This window comes from Macaca nemestrina, chromosome 12 (assembly GCF_043159975.1).
Source record: "Macaca nemestrina isolate mMacNem1 chromosome 12, mMacNem.hap1, whole genome shotgun sequence".
Taxonomy (NCBI): domain Eukaryota; kingdom Metazoa; phylum Chordata; class Mammalia; order Primates; family Cercopithecidae; genus Macaca; species Macaca nemestrina.
Window position 1 is genome coordinate 113,012,758 of NC_092136.1, and position 23,534 is coordinate 113,036,291.

The window sequence follows — 23,534 nt, forward strand, 5'->3', positions numbered from 1 at the left end:
TTCTCTCTTCTCTCCTTCTCTGCCACACCACTCTGTTCCTCTGCCAGTGGAGTCTGGGGTTTTTATGGGTACAAGATGGCGGGGGGGGTGGTGCATGGCAGGCCAGGGTGGTTTTGGAAAAAGCAACATTCAGGCGGGAAAACAGGGATGTGAAGTTCTCATTTATGGCCATGGTCCCAGGCTTGTGGGTGGAGCTTTTGTGAAGGAACTGCCCTCTTCTACCCAATGTTTCCCTGCCTCCTGTCAGTATCACTGTGGCCACTCTGTGATGGCTTCTGTAGAATGTTTCTAGATGACCCATTCTGGTCCTTTACACAGCTCTGAGATTGCAAAGGAGAAAGTGTCAAAAGAAGGACTTCCTCCTGTTCTACTCAGTTCTCCTTGTCCCCAGAAGGAGCCTGGTTGTATTCAAATTAGGAGAATCCAGCTTATATTATGCCTGGAGGAGTAGCACTCACCACCCTTTCTTGGGAGAGTTAAGGAAGCTTCCCTGGTTTGCCTTTGACCTGGAAATCCCTCATTGTGATTGCTGTCACTCTGCCTTGGTGTACTCACTTACTTTCAGTGTATTCTTTGGTGACCACCTAGAGTTCCTATGGCCTCCACTATTGTGGCAGTGCCAGGAAATTTTAATAATTTTTAAAACCTTTAAAATGAAATGTGAAAGAGGCCACAAATTCTTCTGTCACGGCTTCAATTCCCCTGTTAGTTGTTAGCACCGCTGAGCGTGTGACCTTGTTTTTAATAGCATGGTTATTTTCCTTTGTTACTTTCATACTCTATTTCTTTCCATATTTAACTTTGCTTCTCTATGATCTGTTCTATATTATGGTTGCATTGTGTATTGTGTATTGCTCCTTAATTATAAATCCTGGTGTCACACTTTCTCCTGTTTTTCCCCCATTTGCTTTCTGATTATCTGATTTCTCCTCTTTGACTGGATTTATGCTCATTGAATGAACCATTTATTTTCTACTATCTCTTTATATATCAAAGAAGTAAGATTCTTAAGAAAATGTGATCAAAACTTTAGGAATAATTTTATTAAGAATAGTTAACACCTGCAGTGCTTACACCGTGCTAGGCGCTTTAGTAACTCATTTAATCCGAACAGTCAGGCCTTGCAATTATCTTCCCCATTGGGAAACTGAGGCCCAGAGAGTTATATAACTTAACAAATTTGGCCTTGCTGTTTCCCAAGATGTGCTTCTGCAATTATTTGTATTATTTTATGACATAAGTAAGTTGATTTTCAAATATGGTATTTCTTCTTTGTTTGCATACATTAGCCTATTTACATGATGTTCTATTAGCTTTTTCTACAAATTGATTGAGAATACTGTTATGTTTGTTTTTATTTTCCCCTAAGTATGGGTTAATACCTGGTTAAAAAAAAAAAGAAATTGTGGTTGTTTACTCATTCTGCAAACTCATTGTTTGTTCAGAAGATTGTAATAAACTCTACCCTTGTATAATGTCAAGAATAATCATTACTTTCTTAGCCATGTGAAAAAGTTCTTTAAGATTATTATTTCATCCATATTTAAGTTTTCAGGAGGATTTTTAAATGAAATATAAGTTGTAAATATGATAAGGATTGTCCTACAGAGCAAAATGGAGGTTATAATCCGCAGGAAGGCAAACCTGTGCACAAACGCTCTCATACACTATGCACATGTACTAGAAGCATGGTTGAACTATGACAGCTGCAAAGGCAGTTGACCATTTCACTCCATAGGAAACTTGAAATCAAATTTGCTGCAAATAGTGAGGTGAGAGTTGAGTGTCTTTAATCAGTATTTTTTCTGGCCTAAGCACCAGTCTTGCAATTCCTTTTTTAGCTGGCATGGAGGCTATGGAGGTGACGTTTATCCCAGCCATTGTCAGATTGGAAGCCACCACTGGGATTACTGGCTCTTGGGCATAGTGATATGCCAGCTGGACTTCTCATAGATCCCCCAGCCATCTATACCTGTTTGCCACTTGGTATTTCATATTTACTTACTTACTTTGAATGATTAAAAAACTTAAAAAGGAACTGAAGAGTTTAAACATGAGCAAATTTTTATTACAATGTAGACCATTATTCTACTATTGCACTGAAAGGAGCCCTGGAAAGCTGACCATAGATTAGCAGTTTCATGGGGAAGGTGAAAGGAATAGCTAGAATTTTTCAGAGAAACATCTTTAAGGCAAGGTGAGCTTGTAAATCTTTTAATTCTCGTTCCAGACTTTAGAAACCGTTAGAATCTGAGTTATTTCCTTTGTTCCCTCCTAAGAACAAAAACGTATTTGCTTGATTATTAGACACAAAATAAACTGGGTGACATTTAGATTATGAAATTTGGGTACAGACATGTTTCTGCATGTTATTTTGTGATTAGGCAGAAGGCGCAGAGCATGGCATTCTCTGGTTAAGTACAGGATAGTGTTAAGGAAACATGAGTATATAGGGAATGGTTGATAAACCCATGCAATTAATGAAACTTTGACATCATAGCACTTGGCTGTTGTCAGTGAGCTCGGGAGCCTCTGGTTCCTATTCATTATTTATTCTGTTTCCCTAGTTGAATCATTCCTCCACCCTCACACAGGCAACATTATTAAAGGATGGATTAAAATGGAGTCCAAATTGATAAGAAGTAGTTATCCAGTGTTTCTGGATGTGTTGGTGACTTGAAAAAAGTTTCAAGCTAAATGGAGTGAAGACGATTTGAAATGTAAATGGATTCCTTGTCCTTTTTGTAGATACTTGTACTAAATGCTAATTTGTGGGCAGCTAATGTGTTCTTGTGTTCACTGATAAGCTGTGTGGCTTGAAACAAATTTATAAAAGGGGACAAGTTATTTGTTGGCCAAAACTCTCAAGACAGGCAACTCTGTATGTGTGATACTTTTTGTGTTTCTGTGAACAGGAAACCCATCTATGTTACCTGCCTCTACAAGTGCAGAACTCCAAACCACCTCCCCAGTGATAATGGGTGGGTTATCACTGGCTGTCTTTCTTTGAAATCCATTTTAGAGATTTAGGATGAAATGTACCCTTAGGATGGGCTAGACAAGGGGTCCCCAAAGTTCATCTGTGAAGGGCTTAATAACAATTCGTTTTGTCTTTGCAAGCCATATGGTCTCTGCCACAGCTACTCAACTGTGTCTTTAAAGCCCTGAAGTAACCACAGGCGATATGCAAATGAAGGGGCAGGGATGTGTTCCAATACACTTTCATTTAGAGGCACTGAAATTAGATTTTTATGTGATTTTCATAAATCATAAACTATTGTTCTTCTTTTGTCTTTCTTCCAATAATTTAAATAATTTTTCCAATAATTGAATTTTCTTGTAGCCACAGGGCCTTACAAAACAGGCAGTGGGCAGATTCGGTTGGGGAACCCTGGGTTGGATGTGTCCTTTCTGCTGTGAGGTCCGAGGACCCTTCTGCTCTCTTCTCTTTTCAGCTTTCTAAACTCAACCCAGTACTGCCTCCAGGATCTTTGGGTTTTGTGACTTTGCATGGAGGCCCTGACTAGGTTTTCATTTTGTTCTGTTTCTCCTGTTGGAGAGCAGGGGAGGAGGAGGTGGGGTGGGGGGTGGGCGGGGTGACGGTGGCAGCGCAGGGGAAGGGAACAGGCAAAGCTTTTTTTTGTTTACAAGAGTAGGGAGAACAGTAACAGTGATTTATACTGCCTTACTACAAGGGTGAAGAGTTTAGACATATAGCATCTGAGACTGCTTCTGTGGCTATTTTTTTCTATTACAAGAAATTTAAATGCAGTAATTTAGTTCGTGAAAAAGATCATGATGATGTATGTGTGAATGAGTATAATGCATTTGAGAGTTATCTGTTTGTTATTGTTTTTGTATTCCTTAAAAAAACCTGCAGATCCAATTGTGAAAAGCCAACCGGGACTGACTGCAGTATTATCGGGCTCTGGCTGCCTTTCAGCTTGAAGTCCTTTCTAATGAGAACAAAGCTGAATTGGGGGTAATCGCTCATTGTCCTCAGGCACTAGTTAGCAAACCACCTCTGGTAATTTGGAGGATGCAAAACATTTTTTTGTCCTACATAGCCTTATAATTACTGATCTTTTGAACCTCTCTCTTTGGAATAAATTGGGTCTTATGCACTTGAGTCCTGTAATATTATTTTACTTGAGGGTGAAGAAGTTAATGTATAACCTCTTTGGCTAGTACTTCAGACACTTTGAAAATGCCTTTGATATTTAATCAACATAAAAACAAAGTAAATTTTAACTGTGTATGTCCTTTCCTAGGAATATTTTAATCAAATAGGCTGTTACTCTTTTATTAACTTCTCTGTTTATTTGAATCCTCTCTTTTCATTTGGATAAGGTAGTGTCACAGTCAAAGGGAACGTTAATAAAAACCTGATTTGCCTATTGATCTGCTTCAGGCATTAGTGAGAATACGTTTTGATGTCATTTGAGAAACATGTCAGAGTTTGGCTCAAACATCTCTTTCCACTTCATATTGGAGGAAACCGTGCTGGATTTTGGAGGCTTGTGGGTGGGATGCACAAGCTTTGCTCATCCTTGGCTATGTGCAGTTGAGGTTGGCAGGCCTGTGGGGTCCCAATAGCAGATGGAGGAAGCCCAGAGAATTCTGCTGCTGTGCGGCAAGACTGGCCCAGGAAGGGTATGGACCTCACCTTGCACTCCCATAGCTGGCTTGTTCATTTCTGTATCCTACTCTCTCACAGTTCTTACCATTAAGACCTTTCCTTTCATTGGCATAACATAACGTATTTCTTTCTTTGTCGAAGATTGTGATTTTCATAAAAAATGAGATGCTTGACATACAGCCACGCAAAAACATATGCACAAATTTCATAGCAGCGTTACTCACAGTAGCTGAGAAATGGAAATCAAACAAATGTTCATCAACTAATGAATGGACAAATCAAAGATATGTATTCATATGTTGAATTATTATTCAGCCATAAAAAGGAATGAAGTACAGATATCTTGCTACATGGATAAATGTTGAAAACATTATGCTAAGTGAAAGAAGCCAGATAAAAATGACCATATAGTGTATGATTCCATTTATATGAGATGTCCATAATAGGCTACTCTACAGACAAGAAGTCGTGTATTAATTGTTGCCAGAAGCTAGGCAGGGAGAATAGGGAGTGGCTGCTAAGAGGTGTGTTATGGGATGATGAAAATGTTCTAAAATTAGTGGTGCTGGTTGCCCAACTCTGTGAATATATTAAAAGCCACTAATCTTTAAAAGGCTGAATTATTTGAGATGTGTATTCTATTTCAGTAAAGCTGTTGTAAAATGATGAGTTTGAAAAATAGAAAAATTATGTTCATATCGTTTTGTCATCACCAAAAGCTAATTAGTGTTTTGTATAACTAGTTACACAATTTGTAACATGTATTTTAAAATAATTTATTTATGTTTTATTTGACTTATTGATTTAGTAGTCAATTACCAAACAAATACTATCTGAAAAAACTAAGTCCTATCTTATGGATGAAATATTAAGTTTATTATTCAGTATATTGTGATTTCAGTAATTTCTAAATATTACCAGGTCTCATTTATGTGATGAGTATTTTGTGATTGCAAAGTACTCAAATGTGAAAGAAAATATTTGGTTAGAGATCTGAATTCTTTTTTTCTATAACAACAAACATCTTAACTCGGTAAACTTCTGAGTTCATGGCATTATAGTTCAAAATGTGGCCAACACAGTTTGTGGTTTGTATAAATTTGCCTTTCTGGGGAGACTAACAGTTGATGACATAAAATGGGCAGTTTCGTGTGACATCCTACATAGGGAGGCTCTTGTGTTTGCTAAAGAAGAAAGTAAAAAACAGTTGAGCTGTCTCCCATCTTGATTTTCCTTTATTGTGACAACTGAAGATAAAAAGTCCGTTATATACCAAATAGTATCATCTGGTATATCTGCCTCCACTAAGACATAACAAAGATCAGGTGGCCCATAAGATTTCTTCAGCCAAAACACAAAAGGACATTGTGGTTTAAGATGAACTGAACCGTGGCTCTTGGAATGGGAAGAATGCTCTCTAGGCCCACTAAGGGGGTTATTATAGGAGCAGCAGCAGTTGTTTGTGGCAGGAGAAATTATTCAGAAGATTGCTATTTCTGCAATTCTGGGATGCTCCAGCTGCATAGGTTGGAACTGATAATACCCAGTCAGTAGCCCATCTGTTTCTAAAAAAGCCCAAAGAGAAATGTAAAAATGGCAGTCGGAACAGAGGCAGTTATGTGGTGTGGACTAAGACACACAGTCAACAGTTGCTTGTGGTCTCTCCTCCTTGATTTTCTAAGTAATGGAATTGGAATCGGGATTTTACCTATTTGTTTCACACAATGATTTCTGTTACAGTATTTGCAACTTTCAATTCCGTTTAGTGAATATTTAATGACGAAGATGAGGATTAAGAATATGATTGCATCTTGAAAAGAGACTGGATGGCTTCAACCGTTTAAGCTCAGACCAGTAGAAATACTTGGGGGAATGTGGTTATATGGTGTAGTTGAGAAAGTTTGGGTTCTAAAGTTAGAAATACTGGGGTTCTTGTTCCGGCTCTACCTCTTCCTAGCTGTGTGCTTGTAGGCAAGACACTTAACATCTCTGTATAGTCTCTGAAGGTTCTCAAGGGGTTGAAATACTAATTTTATTAGGTGATGAGAATTAAATGAAATAATATGTGCAAAGCTCCAGGCTTTTTGAGTAAGTATTCCATAAATGCTTTTGAGATTTAACATGAAGAAGGAAAAGACTACTATTGGAAATGTTATACCCCTCGTATTAGTCCGTTTTCACACTGCTAATAAAGACGTACCTGAGACTGGGTAATTTATAAAGAAAAAGAGATTTAACGGACTCACAGTTCCAAGTGGCTGGGGAGGCCTCACAATCATGGTGGAAGGGGAAAGGCGTGTCTTATGTGCTGACAGGCAGGAGAGAAAATGAGAACCAAGCTAAAGGGGTTTCCCTTTATAAAACCATCAGATCTCTTGAGACTTTTTCATTACCACGAGAACAGTATGGAGGAAACGGCCCCCACGGTTCAATTATCTCCCACTGGGTCCCTCCCACAACATGTGGGAATTATGGGAGCTACAATTTAAGATGAGATTTGGGTGGGGACACAGCCAAACCATATCACCCCTAGTGTTGACCAAAAGGCATAAATTAAGGGAGGAGAGTCCTCTGCAGTAATTCTAGGACATAACCCAGCAGAAGTCCACAAGCAACCTGCAACTTCTGTGTTATCAAACTGCATTATCCTTTTGTCAGAGATTATTATTGTTAACTCCTAGGTCAAGTTAGAATTTCCTGGAAATTCTATGGTCATTTGGAGATAAGTTCCCCCAAGCTCCTTGGCAGTTAGAAAACAGGTTGTATTCCATGAGTCAATTCAAGATGAATTAAACCAACGGTGCCCGTTAAGTCCCCACATTTTAATATTGGACTTTAAAGATTAACTTATAGGAATTTGGCTCTGGTTTGAAGAATGTTTTTTTATGGACCCTAGTGTATGCATAATTTTTAATAATACAAGCGTTAATATTTTCATCTGCAAAATGGGCTTAATTTACCTTGTGTGAGGGCAAGGTAAGCAAAGGTATGCAAAGCCACACATCAGGAAGTCAGTGAATGTTAGTTATCTCTGAGCAGGGCGCTGGAGCATGCTGTATCTTTGTTCTCCGAACTTTTAAATTTTTGAAACTTTGAAAAAGACAAGAAATTCTCCTGCCTCCGCCTCCCAAGTAGTTGGTATTTTTAGTAGAGGTGGGGTTTCACCATGTTGGCCAGCCTGGTTTCGAACTCCTGACCTCAAGTGATCTGCCCACCTCGGCCTCCCAAAGTGCTGGGATTACAGGCTTGAGTCACCAGGCTTGGCCCCTTGAAGTATTTTAACAAGGTTTTAAGAGGAGTGAGGAGGCCGGGCACGATGGCTCATGCCTGTAATCCCATCACTTTGGGAGGCCAAGGTGGGTGGATCACCTGAGGTCAGGAGTTCAAGACCAGCCTGGCCAACATGGTGAAACCCCGTCTCTACTAAAAATATAAAAATTAGCCGGGCGTGGTGGCATGCACCTGTAGTCCCATCCACTCAGGAGCCTGAGGCAGGAGAATCGCTTAAACTCGGGAGGCGGAGGTTGCAGTGAGCCAAGGTAGTGCCACTGCACTCCAGCCTCGGCAACAGAGCAAGACTGTCTCAAAAAAGAAAAAAAAAAAAAAAAAAAAAAAAAGAGGAGCAAGGAATTGTCAGGAATTGGAGATTAGAATATTGCCAAAGACATATTCCTGAGTCATATATTCTGGTCTGTGCAGCTAGTGCTATCTGATGAGAACAAAAATTGATGATTGTATTAAAATGGAATCATATATTGATTTATTTCATTCTGAAAATGTATATTAATCCCCAATTTTGGACAGAGTGCTATCTAAGCTAGGCACTGAGGACAGGGAGATTGCACATAAGAATTGCCCCTGGGCTCTGCTTTCAAGGAACTTTTTGTTTTGTTGTTCAGAGAAGATGTACATAAATCATGAATTCAAGGTAGAAAAGAGAAAATTACTGTTTCTAGCGCAGGGAAACTTGGAAGAACTTGATGGAAAAGTGACTTTGGAGCTGCATCTTGAATGGTGAGGTGTCGTCTTGAATGTGGATCTTGAATGTGGAGATAATGAGTTTTTTAGTCAAAGGGACCATCTCATGCTGTTCCGGAGACATCAGATAGTGTGGGCCTGATGTTTGGGAGGTCATTCCTTGGCCCCTGAGTTTTCTCAATAATGTATGATCTGTGAACATTTTACATACATACATGTATGCATACATATATACATGCAAAATACATATGCATGGAGACATACACATGTGAATGTGTATATATAAATGAATTAACTGTAATTCATATGTGGTTATAATTTGTTTTTTGGCAAAAGTGCATGAAGCCAATAGTCCTGTTTTTAATATACGTATATATTTGGCCAAAGACGGCTGGCATATTTTTAATTCAATTGCCATTTATTATAAAAATCCTGGATCAGTTCAGTGAATTATGAACTTGTCTCAAGGATGAGAATTAAATGAGATGTTCTATTTTAATCAAAACATTTGGGAGCTTCCCAGCAGAGACAGATAGACTTCCTCACTTCCTGGCATGTATTACGGCCTTGGGAAGATAAAGGTGGATCATATTTGTTTTTTCATCAACTCATTTCACCCCAGAGTCTCTGACAACTGAAAACCTTGCAGAGATGAACATCTATGATTGCTTGGCCTCTTTATGCACTGATCTTAAATGTTATGCTCTGGTTTAAATTTGGCTAGCTTTATAATTGACTATCCTCATCTCCCCTAAATTCATGCCATATTGTGGTATGAATAAAGGTTATAGGGTTTGGATCATTCATACAGAGGGAGAGGAGAGTTAGACAAATGTATATTTTCACTAAAGGATCACTAGGTTCTAAATAGTAAGAAAACATTGATTAAAGTTGTAATGGTGACTGGTGTTTACTATTACTATTCCCAAGGTAATGATTTCACTGAGAAATCATAACAAAGCACTAAGAACTTTATTGTGAAAAAGCAGAAGTTTTAAATTTTCTGAAATGGAATGTCTTGAATTTAGTTTTGAGATTTAAAAGTAAGCCTGTGGCCTGGCTCCATGCCCCGACACCACTTCCCTTTGCCTATAGAGGCAGAGAGTCCTTTCCCATTGGGATAGGTCCTTTCCTATTGGAATACCTCCCAAAGCCTCAGTAATGATAGTACTAAGAAAAGCCAAATAAATAACATGCATAATTCTAGTGCTAAATTTTACCAGGTACCAGTGACCTAATGCACAGCCTCATCTAATCATTATAATGACTTTGCACGATGGGCACTATTTTAACCCGTAGTTTAAACATGAGGACATCGAATCTAAAAGATGATAAATAACCTGCCCAATGTCACACAGCTAACAGCACAGCTGGGAAGTTTGCCTTGCTGTAGCTGATGGCGCATTGCCTCTCAAGGTTTGGGTGAAGTAATATTCCACAATTTAAATATCATACACACAGCGTTTGTTTTCATCTGTGCTTTCATGGCTTTATCTACTTCCATAATGTCCTGTCACAATTAATTAAATGTTTGCCTTTGTTTTTCTAAATTGCAAAAGTAATTATGTTTGTAATAAAAAATTAGAAAATATAGATAAGCCAGATAACAAAAATAAAGAAATCATCTTGATCTATAATCCCTATTCTAGAAAAAAAAGTGCTAATCAAAGGATATTTACCATCTGATATATGGATGATTTTTGAGAATAGGCAATACTACAAAGAAAGAAAACAGATCAGTAGCATCAGGGCCTGGGGTGGGAGGTCTAGACCACAGGAGGACACACAGGAACTGTTTTAGAGTAATGGACACATTCTCTATCTTGATTGTCGTGTGGTTGTATGACTGTATACATTTGCTGAAACTCAGGATTGTATACAAAATAGGGAATTTTACTGTATGTAAATTATTCCTCAGTAAACATGACTGAAAATATAAGCCAATGTTAACATCTTGTTGTGTATCCTTCCACACGTTTTTCTATGAATATCCATTACAAATATATATCAAATATGTATATATTTAAAAGAGAGACTCTGTCTTGTAACCTATTTTTTCACTCAAAAATGTATCAAAAGCATCATTTCTGATCAGTAATCATTCATCTCTATCATTAAAAATGAGCATGATTATTTGAATAAACGTATTCATTATTCAAATTAGCTGTTGTCTGGATTTTCTTATAGCAGATCTTGTTTTTAAGCTTTACTAGCGCATGTTTACTATGTGAAAGAGAAAATCTTTCTCCCAGAACATCATTGCTTTAGCTGGAAAGTAATGAAGCTGGTCGGTTGCCTAAGGTAATGGCTTTGTGGACATTCTGTCTGTTGTTAGACTGCTAGTGATTAGGTAGCTGAAGACTCCTTTTCAGTACATTTTCTTTGACCTTGAATTAGAGGTAGGGCTAAGGCAGGACCAACCTGTGAGTGAGCAGCCACAGGAAGCTCTTTTTACCTGATGTTAGTCTTTTGTAATCTCACTTTTAAAAACAAACTTCCCTATCTTATGTTCTGCCAGTGGAAATATTTACCACTTGAAACTTACTCTTCGGGGAGTCTAATGAATGTTATTCCCTTTAAAAGGTACAATAAATATTTTCCTTCTGACCTCTAAAAGTAGATGGCAGAAAATAAAATCGATTGTTTTCCTCACAAATTTAAATAGACATATTACCTCTGTTTCAGAAATGACATCAGCTAGTTGACTTCCCAGGCTAATGACAGTTTTCCTGCCAGACAGAACACTTGATTTACCATTGCCGTGAAGTCACTGTGCCACCCTGTTTCCCATTCCCATTGCACGCTTGAAGAATTGTGATACTTAAGGTTTCCTATAATGAAAAATAAGAAAAAACTGGACAGGGCTCATTGTTTACCGTTATGTAGAGAAAGATCTCTCCACAGCAAACATTATGAGAGTATCTTCATGGGTCTTGCTGAGCGTGACCAGCCTTCTCTGTCCGCCCCCCACCCCCCACCCCCCACCCCGTTAACACATTCCCTGCCTCTTCTATGTGGATTTTTTTAAAGTACATATTGGTTTTATGAAGGTCTTTCTGCCTGGAGAAGTGGAATCTCCCAACTTTTGGAAAGCCTTTTAAAGTCTCCATGAGTCCAGCCAGGTGTGGTGGCTCACACCTGTAATCCCAGCACTTTGGGAGGCCAAGGCAAGTGGATCATTTGAGGTCAGGAGTTCCAGACCAGCCTGGCCAACATGGTGAAACCCCGTCTTTACTAAAAATACAAAAATCAGACAGGCATGGTGGTGTGCACCTGTAATCCCAGCTACTCAGGAGACTGAGGCAGAAGAATCGCTTGAACCCAGGAGACAGAGGTTGCAGTGAGTCAAGATCGCACCACACTGCATTCCAGCCTGGGCAACAGACCGAGACTCCGTCTCAAAAAAATTAAATAAAGTCTCCATGAGTCCAATTAACTACAGTGTTTCATGTCTTTTCTGTATCTAAAATTGTTATCCTCTGACCTAGTAGAAAGGGTCTAAACCTCTGCTTTCTTTTTATTTATTTATTTATTTATTTATTTATTTATTTATTTATTTTTATTTATTTTTTTTTTTTTGAGACGGAGTCTCGCTTTGTCGCCCAGGCTGGAGTGCAGTGGCCGGATCTCAGCTCACTGCAAGCTCCGCCTCCCGGGTTTACGCCATTCTCCTGCCTCAGCCTCCCGAGTAGCTGGGACTACAGGCGCCCACCACCTCGCCCGGCTAGTTTTTTGTATTTTTTAGTAGAGACAGGGTTTCACCATATTAGCCAGGATGGTCTCGATCTCCTGACCTCGTGATCCGCCCGTCTCGGCCTCCCAAAGTGCTGGGATTACAGGCTTGAGCCACCGCGCCCGGCCTCTGCTTTCTTTTTAGATAAACCCCTAAGTTACTTTGGGGGTGGTTGTGAGGTTTTTTTGCAAATTAGATAATCAGTAAGTCCCTAGTGCCATAGACTGGGCCAGATGCACTGGGCAATGCAAAGAAATAAGCAATGTCCTGCCCTATAGGAACTTGCCGTTGTTCATTTGAATTTGTTGACTTTGTTTCTCTCTGGAATTATATATTCCTGTTTGCTACAATCCTCACCTTAAAATAAACCTGCAGTATTATCCCATTCACTCCTTGGAGTGTTCTGATTTGTGACTATTCAGCAGTTCTCTCCCATCAATAGGCTCCTAGGAATGTCCTAAATTGGCTATCTGTGGACTGGTGGGTTCCATCTAGAGCCTGATAGGGTGGAACCACTAGGCAAATGGAGAGTGCCTTTTGTTGTCATTGCTTGTTTCAGCATCCCTGGAAGGATAATTTACTTTCCAAAGCTTCATTAGCTAAATGAAACTCAAGTCTTGCCTCTAGTTTGAGACAGGTTCTTTTTTGGAAAAAAAAAAAAATCATGATGTATCTTAGATAGATATTCTCTTGGATTATCTTCCCTTTTACATGATGTGGCACTTTAAAAACAACCTTGTGTTTGACACGATCAATGGATGGAGATCCAGGAGGAGGATTGGTTCTTTAGGATTTCACTTCACATTGCTGTCCTCTGCAGAGCCTTCTCTTCCAGTTGACATGCTGAGGGACTTGGAAAGGGCTAACAATCTACTTTTAAACTAGCGATGTATTCTGATGCCCAGTCCTTCAAGCTGTTTCCCTCTTTAGGTTTAAGTTTGCCTGGAGAGGAAGGTGGAGACCTTGAATATGAAACTCGTATTGCCTTGTGTGATTTGATGGTGGTTTTCTGGAGAATTATTTGTCCTTAGCTGGAATCTCAGCCCAGTTTGGAATGAAGTCATCATAGCCACTTGTGCCAGGCCCCAAACAGCCCATATAGCTGATCTTTTCCCCGGAGTCAGAGACACAGATGGAACTGTTTCAGAGCAACGCAGTGGGGAACTCTAGAGAGGTTTGGCCGCGGCCACTCTCTTTTCTGCTTTTGAGATGAGGTGCATCGTGCTTGGGCTGACTCCACGCTGGTAACCAGGAGACGAGCTGCTCCAGAAGATGTTGCTCCTAGGGCATGGGGCTCCTCTGCCTAAGAAACTCTAGGGCATTTAAGCAGCAGGAAAAGAAAGATCTGTTTTGGCTTTATCTAGCCATGCCACTGAGTATAATAACCCAACTATTTCTTCTTCTTCACATTCGTTTTGATGCCAATTCTTTTTTGCTGGCTTGGGGATTTTTGTTTTTCCGCTTCAGGCACTTCCCAGGGTTCTGCACAAGCGTCCTCTGCAGTGGGGTGGCGTCCCTGCTCCCTCTGGTGGAAGGCCTGAGCCACAGTACTCTGAGAGCATCTCACTCGCTGCAGTGAAGCAAAACATCCTGCCTAGCCTGTGTGGCGCAGCTTTCTATTTTGCAGTCATAACCATTTACTCAGCTAGTCGACAACAGGTATTCTGTGACTGCCCGAGGCTGGAGAACTGTTCCTATCTCATGGAGCTTGTATTTTAGACATGCATCAAAATTTTGTATCTGAAGTGCAAATACCAGAAATACATAAATTAAGACAAGCTCCCCTCTCCCCCACTGAAAATAAAGGAAGTCTTACTCAATTCTTGGGAGGAATTGCACCCAACTCACCAATGTTTTGTAGTAGGAAATTCAGAAATTCAGAAAAGACCGTTATAAATCTTAGATTATATTTCAAGAGACATAACTAATAAATAGCACCTGGGGAGGCCCCTGGACAGTCAGTGCTCCCCTCCCCAGCTGGTAGCATCCTGGGAGCAAGGTGGCTGTGCCTTTTGAGTTCCTGAGTTGCTGTTACCTCAGCATTTTGCACATTGCCCCACCAACCAGCTGAAGTGCATAAGGAGCGCCAAAAAGTTACTTTAACCCAGATGTCCATCATAAAACATAAGAAACAGCTTGGAAATAGGTCCTGTGTCAAGGAAGCTTTATTATGATAATATTACTAATGAATGGAAAGACAAAAGTTGAACCAACATTTGTTGACTCCACATTCCTGGTAAAGGTTCAAACGTAAGCACAGAATTACCAGTGTGTGAGCTGTCTTTTCCCTCATTCTGTGCTAAGGAAGCGAAATTGCCATCAGTTTTAGTTTTTATAATTTCTGAGCATCCACGTGAAATAGCAAGAAAGGAAATACCCTACCCTCCACCTCACTGCCAAGGGTGCCAGCAGTTTCTTTTAGATTCTGTAAGGGACACGGTGACCAGAAAGTCAGGACAAATGGATTCTACCAATAGCCAACCAACAAAATGAATTTTCAGATTGTTCTAGAAATAAGAACAGAAGATCAGAGAAACCACAACAATGAGATCCCTGTTACACATGTATTCTTGGATCTCCTTCTTCCACTTTGTGGATGCTCTGAAGGAGACTTTATTTACATGCACTAGTTGAGAAACAGTTTTTGTTGAAAACAAATAACAATTACAAGAACCTGGCCAAGCTTAGACTCACAGATTCTGCCCAGCTAAATGGTGGGATATCTCTTTCTCACTTTTTAATTGTGCAAAAATACACATGACATGAAGCTTTGCCATCTTCACCATTTTTAAGTGTACAGTTTGGAATATGGATGTCTTTTAAGAAGGATTCCGCTGCTAACAGAAAAAAAAATTTAATTATTTATCTCATAAGTTTAAACTAACTTCTCTAATTCCCAAATAGACATGAGTTTATGGAAAATACAAAAATCTAGGCTTAAAGTGACAAAGCAGAAATAGATTATGCCAAAATACATGGGAATAATAAAGGTATTCTTATATGCAGTTGATATCTGGTCACCTCCTTCGCCTAAGTAGGGAGCTTTTGACAGTAAGGGCTGTCTCATACTAATTCATATCTTTGTAGCACTTAGCATAATGCCTTACTCAAAAGTACTCTAAAACTATTTGTTGCTTGAGTGCTACCTGTTTTTTGGTAAATAATCTTTTGTCCATTCAGGCAACTGCCCTGAAATTTTGCTGTGTTATGCCTTCATTATGGAAGGGTGGTAGACAGGCAATGCCAGGGCTCCGAGGCTGCAGCCCTTTCTCCAAGGGACCATCATAGCACTGCAAAGCAACTAGAGAAATGACAGCCCAACAGACCCAGTGGACTTTAAACCAAAGCTAACAAGCTAGTTCAGCTGGCACATATTTTCAAGTGACTCCAAACTAAAATGTGTATTTGCATCAAATGACTGGAATTATTTTAGCCTTGGAGTTACTTAAACTTATCGACAGGGAGAAGAGCTTCTGATTTTTTCTATGGGTTTGTCCTGTCAAACATTAGTCTGCTCATTTCAGAGAGCAAGACTGATCAATAAGGTGCCTGAGAAGCTAACTCCAGGCAACGCTGGCAAAGAGAGTGGTACCTCTTGTGGCTTCTGCTTGGAACCCATTGGCACTGCACATTGACATTCTTCAGGAGGCTCTTTCTGCGTCCTTTCTGGCCTTTTTGAAAAGGCGCCACTGTGTTTTGGGAAAGGGTCCAAAGAGTAGATTAAGATCTAGTATTACGACTGTAACCTTTTTAACAAGGTGAGATTTCACAGAAAAATGTTTATAAAAATATGCCCCTTTATGAATATCAAAGATTAAATGTTCTGTAGCTGGTGAGCTCAAGTGGGCACTCCCAGCAGAATGAATTCTGTATTTTCCACCTCAAATCCTTTTGAATAAGACTGGAGTAGACATAAATTACATGTTTCTCTTTGCAAATTGGCCTTCAATATTTCATGTGCCAAGAATATGTTACAAAATTGGGGCACCATTAATATCTTTCTCCTAATGCTCTCTAAACAGATTTTTTTTTTTTTTGTATTTCATCTCATCTGCGTAAGCCATTTAGTGGCCAGCAAAAACTGTTATGAGGGCGCAAACTAATACATCAGAAGCAAAACCCAAGATATATTTAGTGCTCAGGTCTAAGTTATTCACAATTTAGTGTCCTTTCCACTGCATGGGGTCTTCAGGCAGTGTTCTAGGAAACATGGCTTAAAAATGTCACGTCCTGCCTGTTGTTAATGTTGTTAATGAACAACGCCCTCCCCTCCTCTCAACATTCTGCTTGGGGTACACACAACCTGAATCTTCAAACTCCTACCTTCCCTCTCCCTCTCTGATTCCCTCAATTCAGACCAGCTACTTGTGCTGTGAACGACCTGATTGTCATTTTTGCTTTAAACCTAACCAAAATAACTACAAAAATTTTGATGACCATCCAGAAATTTCTTTGGATTGTAGATTTCTGGGATAATGAAAATTATTGATTTACTCAGCAACTTTGTACAGCTGTATTGAGGGAAAACGAAATTGTGTATGAGAATTTAAATTGGCAAAATAATCTAAATCCTGATCAATTTCGTACCACTTCTAAATCTGTGAGACTTCTTAGCCTTTTAGTTTAAAGCCAGAACAGAATATGAAGACACTGACCTATGAAGGTCAAGTAAACATGCATCTTATTATCATCACAGCAAACTGCTTGACATTGTCTGAAATTTTGAAGGGGGGAGGAAAAAGGAAGACAGATTTTTAAATACACAAATTATTACAAACTGGCATCTCAGGCAGTCATTTGGTCTCCATTTGCAAGACCATTCTGGGCCACTTAGACCTGAGAGTGAAGTGATTAATAGCACAGATTGAAAGAAGGTATTTTAAAAAGTGCATTATCATCTCTTATTTTCATGAGGTTTAGGGATCAGGAGGTTACCGTGATACTTAGTTTTATTATTTAAATAACCCACTATGAATAAGAATTTGTCACATTTTTCCACTTGAATCATTTTTTTCTCTGAGGTTTCTTTTTTTTTTTTTTTTTTTGTCATAGTATCTAGGTACTTAGAATCTAAAAATAAGATGTTAAATGTTTTTACTCTTTTTGTGCTCTCAGAGGACACTCATAAGCATTTGTTCTTCAGCTGTGTCTGTCTTGGAGAGGAGTCCTGCTTCTGTTCAGCTGTTATTTTAGCCTGACAGGAAGATGAGCCCAAATGAGATGCATGTAATTGACAATGATACCTATTACTGATGTCTCAGAACAGGGCCCTGCCTTTATTGGGAAAGATTTTATTGGACTTAAGATGTTTTAACTGGGCCACTTTCTGTGGCCTAAAAGCACCTGCCTCATTCACAGCCCTTGGTGTTTTCAAGAATGAGAAGGGGAGCCTGGATCATTGCAGGGTGTTCTTCAGGGAACCCTGGGCTCTGTGTCAAGGGTGGGGGCTAGGGCTGGGGTCTTAGACAAAAGAAGCAGGCAGGCAGAGGTGGAGGGCTAGCGTGTGAAGAGACAGTGACAGGAAGAGTGGTGGAGGATGCAGAGCACATGGAGGTTAGGCCAGGGGCAGACAGGGGGAATGATAGCAGGTATGTACAGTAAATTCTCTATGGATTTGTGATTGATTGGATTAGAACGGGGGTTTACATTACGAAGTGATTGTTTCCCAAAGTAGATTAAGTTTCTCATCACTTGCTCCCTATTTATCACCTAAAATTCAACAGATATTACATGGACACAGAGTTTGATGGTAACCAACTAACTACATAAATACAACTTTTAAAAATCAGGAAACTGATCTTAGCCACATAGCCGTTGGTTACTACTTACGCTTCTCACTCTTCTCACTCTTCTTACAATGTGTTCCTTAATTCGTTTTTAAAAATAACTTCCTCATCATTTCAGTGAAATATTTCAGGAAACTGGTGTATTAAATTTGTATTAGTGATTTCTTTTTTTTTTTTCTTTCTTTCTTTTCTTTTTTCCTTTTTTGAGACAGAGTCTCGCTCTGTCACCCAGGCTAGAGTGCAGTGGCATGATCTTGGCTCACTGCAACCTCCACCTCTCGAGTTCAAGCGATTCTCCTGCCTCAGCTTCCTGAGTAGCTGGGACTACAGGCAGCAGCCACCACGCCCAGCTAATTTTTGTATTTTCAGTAGAGACGGGTTTTTGCCATGTTGGCCAGGCTGGTCTCGAACTCCTGACCTCAGGTGATCCACCAGCCTCGGCCTCCCAAAGTGCTGGGATTGCAGGCATGAGCCACCGTGCCTGGCCTGTATTAGTGATTTCGAAGGAGACCATGTTGGGGGAGCTGGGTGCTGAACAAACATGTGCAGGTAGGAAACTTGTCCAATTTTTAGAAAGTAGGTCCATCTGTAATTTCATAATCATGTAGATTATATGACCTCAAAATTCTTTGTGTTCATAAAGGCACATATTGCTTTGTTTTAAGTGGTGGTCCTTTTACAGAGAGACTCTCCATGGTGGTGTTTTAAAGGTACAACTAGTCATTGATCTTGGAAATCTGATGAAAAGAGCTCGGAAGTCATGAGTTCACATTCTTCCAGAGTAATGCATAAAGAGAAATATCTTAAAAACCAGATTATGCCATTCTTCTGCTTAAAACCTTTCGATGACTTTCTAGTAGTCTGAAAAACAGCATCTCAGTTCTTTAGAAAAGTCTCACAAGCTCTGGTCCCTGCTACCTGTCGTCTTGCCCTGTCGCTTCCTCTCCTTTTGCTAGACCCAATCTAGCAAAACTCATGTTCTTTCCAAGTTCCTAGAAAATCTAAGTTCCTCCCTGCCTCAGGGCTTTTGTCCTTGTTGTTCCCTCCCCTGAAGTTCTCCTTCTCAGCCCTTTGTATGTCAGTTCCCTTCACTTTTTAGGAACGCATCTTCTTGGCAAGGCCTTCTCTGTTGGCCTGTCTCAAACAGGCCTCCTGCTTCTTCACTCATAGTGTGCGAGTCTTTTCTTTGCCACACAGGTCATGTCTGATTATTTTGTGTATTTATTGTTCACGTATTTATCGTCTGTCTCCCCTTCTAGTATGCTTGTCTCATGAAACAGTGAATTCCCCAGTGCCGGGCCTGATTCCTGGCCTCTGTAGGCATTCAGTAAAAAAGTTGCGGTGAATAGAATGGAAGAATGGGTTCAGAATTGAAACCTGTGAGTCTAAGAAAGAGAAAGGAGTCTGTATAGAAAAAAAGTCAGAAGCTGTTCTACTGAATTTTAGTATTCGTTTGAAACATAGAGAATGAAAATGAGCCATTAAAAGACAGAAACACAAGGAAAGAAAAGACCTTTATATTCAAAACAAGTCAAAGAAAGTAAGCGTTTAAAATACCAAAACGAATGATTACAGAACACCGACAAACAAAAATCAATTGTGTTTAATTCCTTTAAAAAGGTTTTTGGAAAGAAATAGGAAATATTCAAATCACCTTCAAATTAAGAGAAGAACATTAAAAGATACCTCTTTATGGTTAGTTTTAAAAGAAGGTAAATGGGAGGAAGGGGAAGAGCTGGAAGACAAAGCAAAAGAAGGGAATGAGGAGGAAGGACAAAAAAGGAGGTAGAAGTGACATGTAGACAGAGAGGAAGGGAGAGAAAGATGCTCTGAAAACTCTGGCCACTTATAGGGTTGGACAGTTCTCCCTGCCCTGTGAAATGCTAATTAGTTGAGTCATCACAGTTTAGAGCCCTAGACCTGCCATATGGGAGGGAAAACTGCTTTCAGAGCTCCAGAACTTCTGTCCGGAACAATAGCCGATGATAGCCATGGAGCAGAGGAAATAAAGCCAGAAGTCAGATTTGGCCAAGGGGGTATAGGTTTCACACACTGTTTTATCAGCCACTGGTTCTGTGATCTGGAAGCCCTCGTGTCATCTGCACAGTGTCATGGAAAATAGCACCATTCACAGTGAATTGTCTTGTTTTTGTTGGAATGGCTGGTAGCAGTGCCCTAGACCCTGGGATTGACCTAGGGGCCATCGCGATGGAATTTTGGGATGTGCAAAATTTGCTTGCTGAGACTAATACAGGTTCCAACCTTGGTGGAGGAAGTGATATTTAATATCACATAAAACCAAAATAAATTATTCTCTAGGGAGTTGTCTGGTTGGCATTTCTTTCCTATTTTTCTTCCTTCCCAGGCCAGCTCAATTCTATTAAAAATTCTGTTAGCTAAATGTCAATGGGTTCAGCATGTCTCCTCTCTGTGCCACACATTGAAATTTTCCTATAAAATACTATTTTAATGTATTAGAGATAAACAGAATTTTATTAATGTCAGCCCCATAGAGCTACACACAACCCAGTACCCGGTCTGGGGTTACATTTCCCACGACTAGTTTATTATTGGTCTCAATTCAAGGTGACAAAATACTTATTTGGAGCACAGAAAAATGAAAGTGGCTTTGCTACTTAAACTAAATTGCTGGAGGATGAAGATTTGCATTTAGTGCTCTAGCTGTTAGGCTTAATTAGGCTCCACAGTTTTCTAAAAGAATTGAATATAGAGTGTTCTCTCAGTTGTCTAAGAAGAATTAGCCAGCCTTGACTGTGCCAGGTTGGACAATTTACTGGTTTATGAAGAAAAGGCATTTTACAGAAACCAAGTCAAAGGGTTTTAAGCTATGCTGGCACTTTTGTTTTCTCCAGTTAAGAATTGGTAGTGTTAATGTTTGCTCTGAGGAACTTCCCTGGGCCATTAGCACCCTGTAGGCTGGCATTATCCAAGGGTAATGTTAAAAGTGAACTCATTTTGCAAAGTTGGAAGGTTTCCGGTAGAAGTATCCTTGTCTTTTTTAGTACTCAGCCATTTAAAAGTAACGACCACCATCTATACCACTCTACCTTATAAACAGCCAACAGCCTAGCGTTAATGAAGGACCTTTAGCTGTATTCAGACATGATCATCTGACACTAAATAAAATTGTGACCCAGGCTCATTAGGAATACCACAGGCCCCTCGCAGTACTGCTGTGATCACGCTTTGCGCTGATTCACATCTCAGATTGATTTTATTATCCGAGAATATAAGGCTTGGCTTGGATGGAATCAGTGAAAGAGGCAAACACTGTGGCTACAGAAAGGGGGTGATCTCCTTTCTCCCCATCATAAGGGATCATGGCTGACACTCCTATAACAAAAAACAGGTTAACAAGAGAAAAGCATAACAAATGGATTGCATGCACATATGTGCACAGGAATCATACAAAACACAAAAACTCGAAGAAAATGCCAGAGGGTTGATACTTAAATCCCTTAAATGCCCTCTTCATTGGGGAGAAGGAAGGAAGGCAGAGAAGGCTGTAAATGAATGAGCCTGAAGACCAGTCAGTGCTTTGTACATGATGCTGTTTGGGAATTGAATGGGACCTGAGAACAGAGGATAGTTTGGGATGATTATCTAGGCTCTAGGTGTGATGTTTAATTTTCAGTCTCTTCCTCTGTGATATGAGTTGTCATCTTTCCTGCTTAATGAAATTTCAGGGAAAGGATTGAAGGCAATTGGGTCTTTAGGGGTCCAGTTTCTGGGTAGATAAGGAAACATCAGAGGACAGTGTTATCCTGTGCTTTGGGAGAGACAGAGGATTAGCGGGGTGGCCTCCTTAGTTCAGCATGTTAAAGTGCCATATTTTGGGATATCATTTTCTGAGCCCCAACAACACCAATTTTTTTTTTTTTTTTTTGAGACAGAGTCTTGTTCTGTCACCCAAGCTGGAGTACAGTGATGTAATTTCGGCTTACTGCAACCTCTGCCTCCCGGGTTCAAGTGATTCTCATGCCTCAGTCTCCCAAGTAGCTGGGACTACAGGCATATGCCACTACACCCAGCTAATTTTTGAATTTTTGGTAAAGATGGGATTTCGCCATGTTGGCTAGGCTGGTCTCGAACTCCACTCCTGACCTCAGGTGATCCCCCTGCCTCGTCCTCCCAAAGTGTTAAGATTACAGGCATGAGCCACTGTGCCTCGCCAATGACACCAATCTTTAAAAAAAAAAAAAAAAGGCACTGCACTCCAGACAGGGACTTTTGAGAAGAATAACAATGATCCTCCTCAAAAAGGAGACAGGAGTAGAATTTACTGTGAATTTCAGAGTCATCATTCCCAACACCCCAGAGACTCCTTTTTGTCTTGGTAGGGCTTCATGAGTTTCAAGATTCTCCTGCCTTCCCAATCTCTCAGGAGGCAGAACAAAATCCTTCTCCAGGAAAGTAGAATCAAATCAGAAACTAGGAATGAAGACAAAATCCATTCCTTCAGGTGCCTATCCAAAGATTTTTGAGTTGTCTGTAAATGTGGACCTATTTGCTGTGTAATGTCTTTTGCTCTATGAGTAACTATTTAGAAAATATGGTAGTGCTTCCACTGGCAAATGTAAAGCAGATCTTAAATTCTTATCTTGTCCACAGTGCTGCTGTGGCCATGCTTTGCACAGATTCCTGTCTCAGGTTGATTTTATTATCCTGAGGAGATAAGGCTTGGTGTGGATGGAATCAGTGAAGAACGCAGACACCATGGAGGCAGAAAGGGGGTAATCTAGTCTATTTCGGCCGATTCCAAGTGCCCTAACCCATCTCTGTAAGCCCGTAACAGTTGCTTGGTGTCATCAGCTTGCCTTCAGATCCCATCCCCTCCTCTTCAATCTCTAGGTCCTTTTGCAGAACTTAGTGTTTTCGTGAGAGCAAAACTTTAGAAAAAAGTTGTTTAATCTTAGAAAGCTGTTGAAACTGGTTTATCGATTAGTCTGAACCCGGTAGAAATTTAGTGGTTTTATTTTTCTCCACTGACTGTATTAACTGCACTGTGTTAAATCTCTCTTCTCCATAAGTAACAGGAAGGCTGGGCTCTTTGTTTCATTCATTAGTGTCATTGTCACTCAAGTGCCTAAAATAGTGACTGACACATGGTGGATCCTCAAAAAAGATTTATTAAATTGAACATCTTTGGTGGAACCTCATTTGTTTTTGTTAATTAAAAAGAAACTCGCTGGGCATGGTGGCTGATACCTGTAATCCCAGCACTTTGGGAGGCCAAGGCAGGCGGATGACCTGAGGTTGGGGGAGACCAGCCTAACCAACATGGAGAAACCCTGTCTCCTACTAAAATACAAAGAATTAGCCAGGCGTGGTGGTGCATGCCCATAATCCCAGCTACTCTGGAGGCTGAAGCAGGAGA

General features: G+C 40.1%; 1 protein-coding gene across 12 annotated transcripts in view; it reads left to right on the plus strand.

Annotated features, from left to right (window-relative positions):
• The window catches only part of LOC105493592 (neural cell adhesion molecule 1), a 313,546-nt gene that overhangs the window by 140,464 nt on the left and 149,548 nt on the right, over window positions 1-23,534 (plus strand). The window lies entirely within an intron of this gene.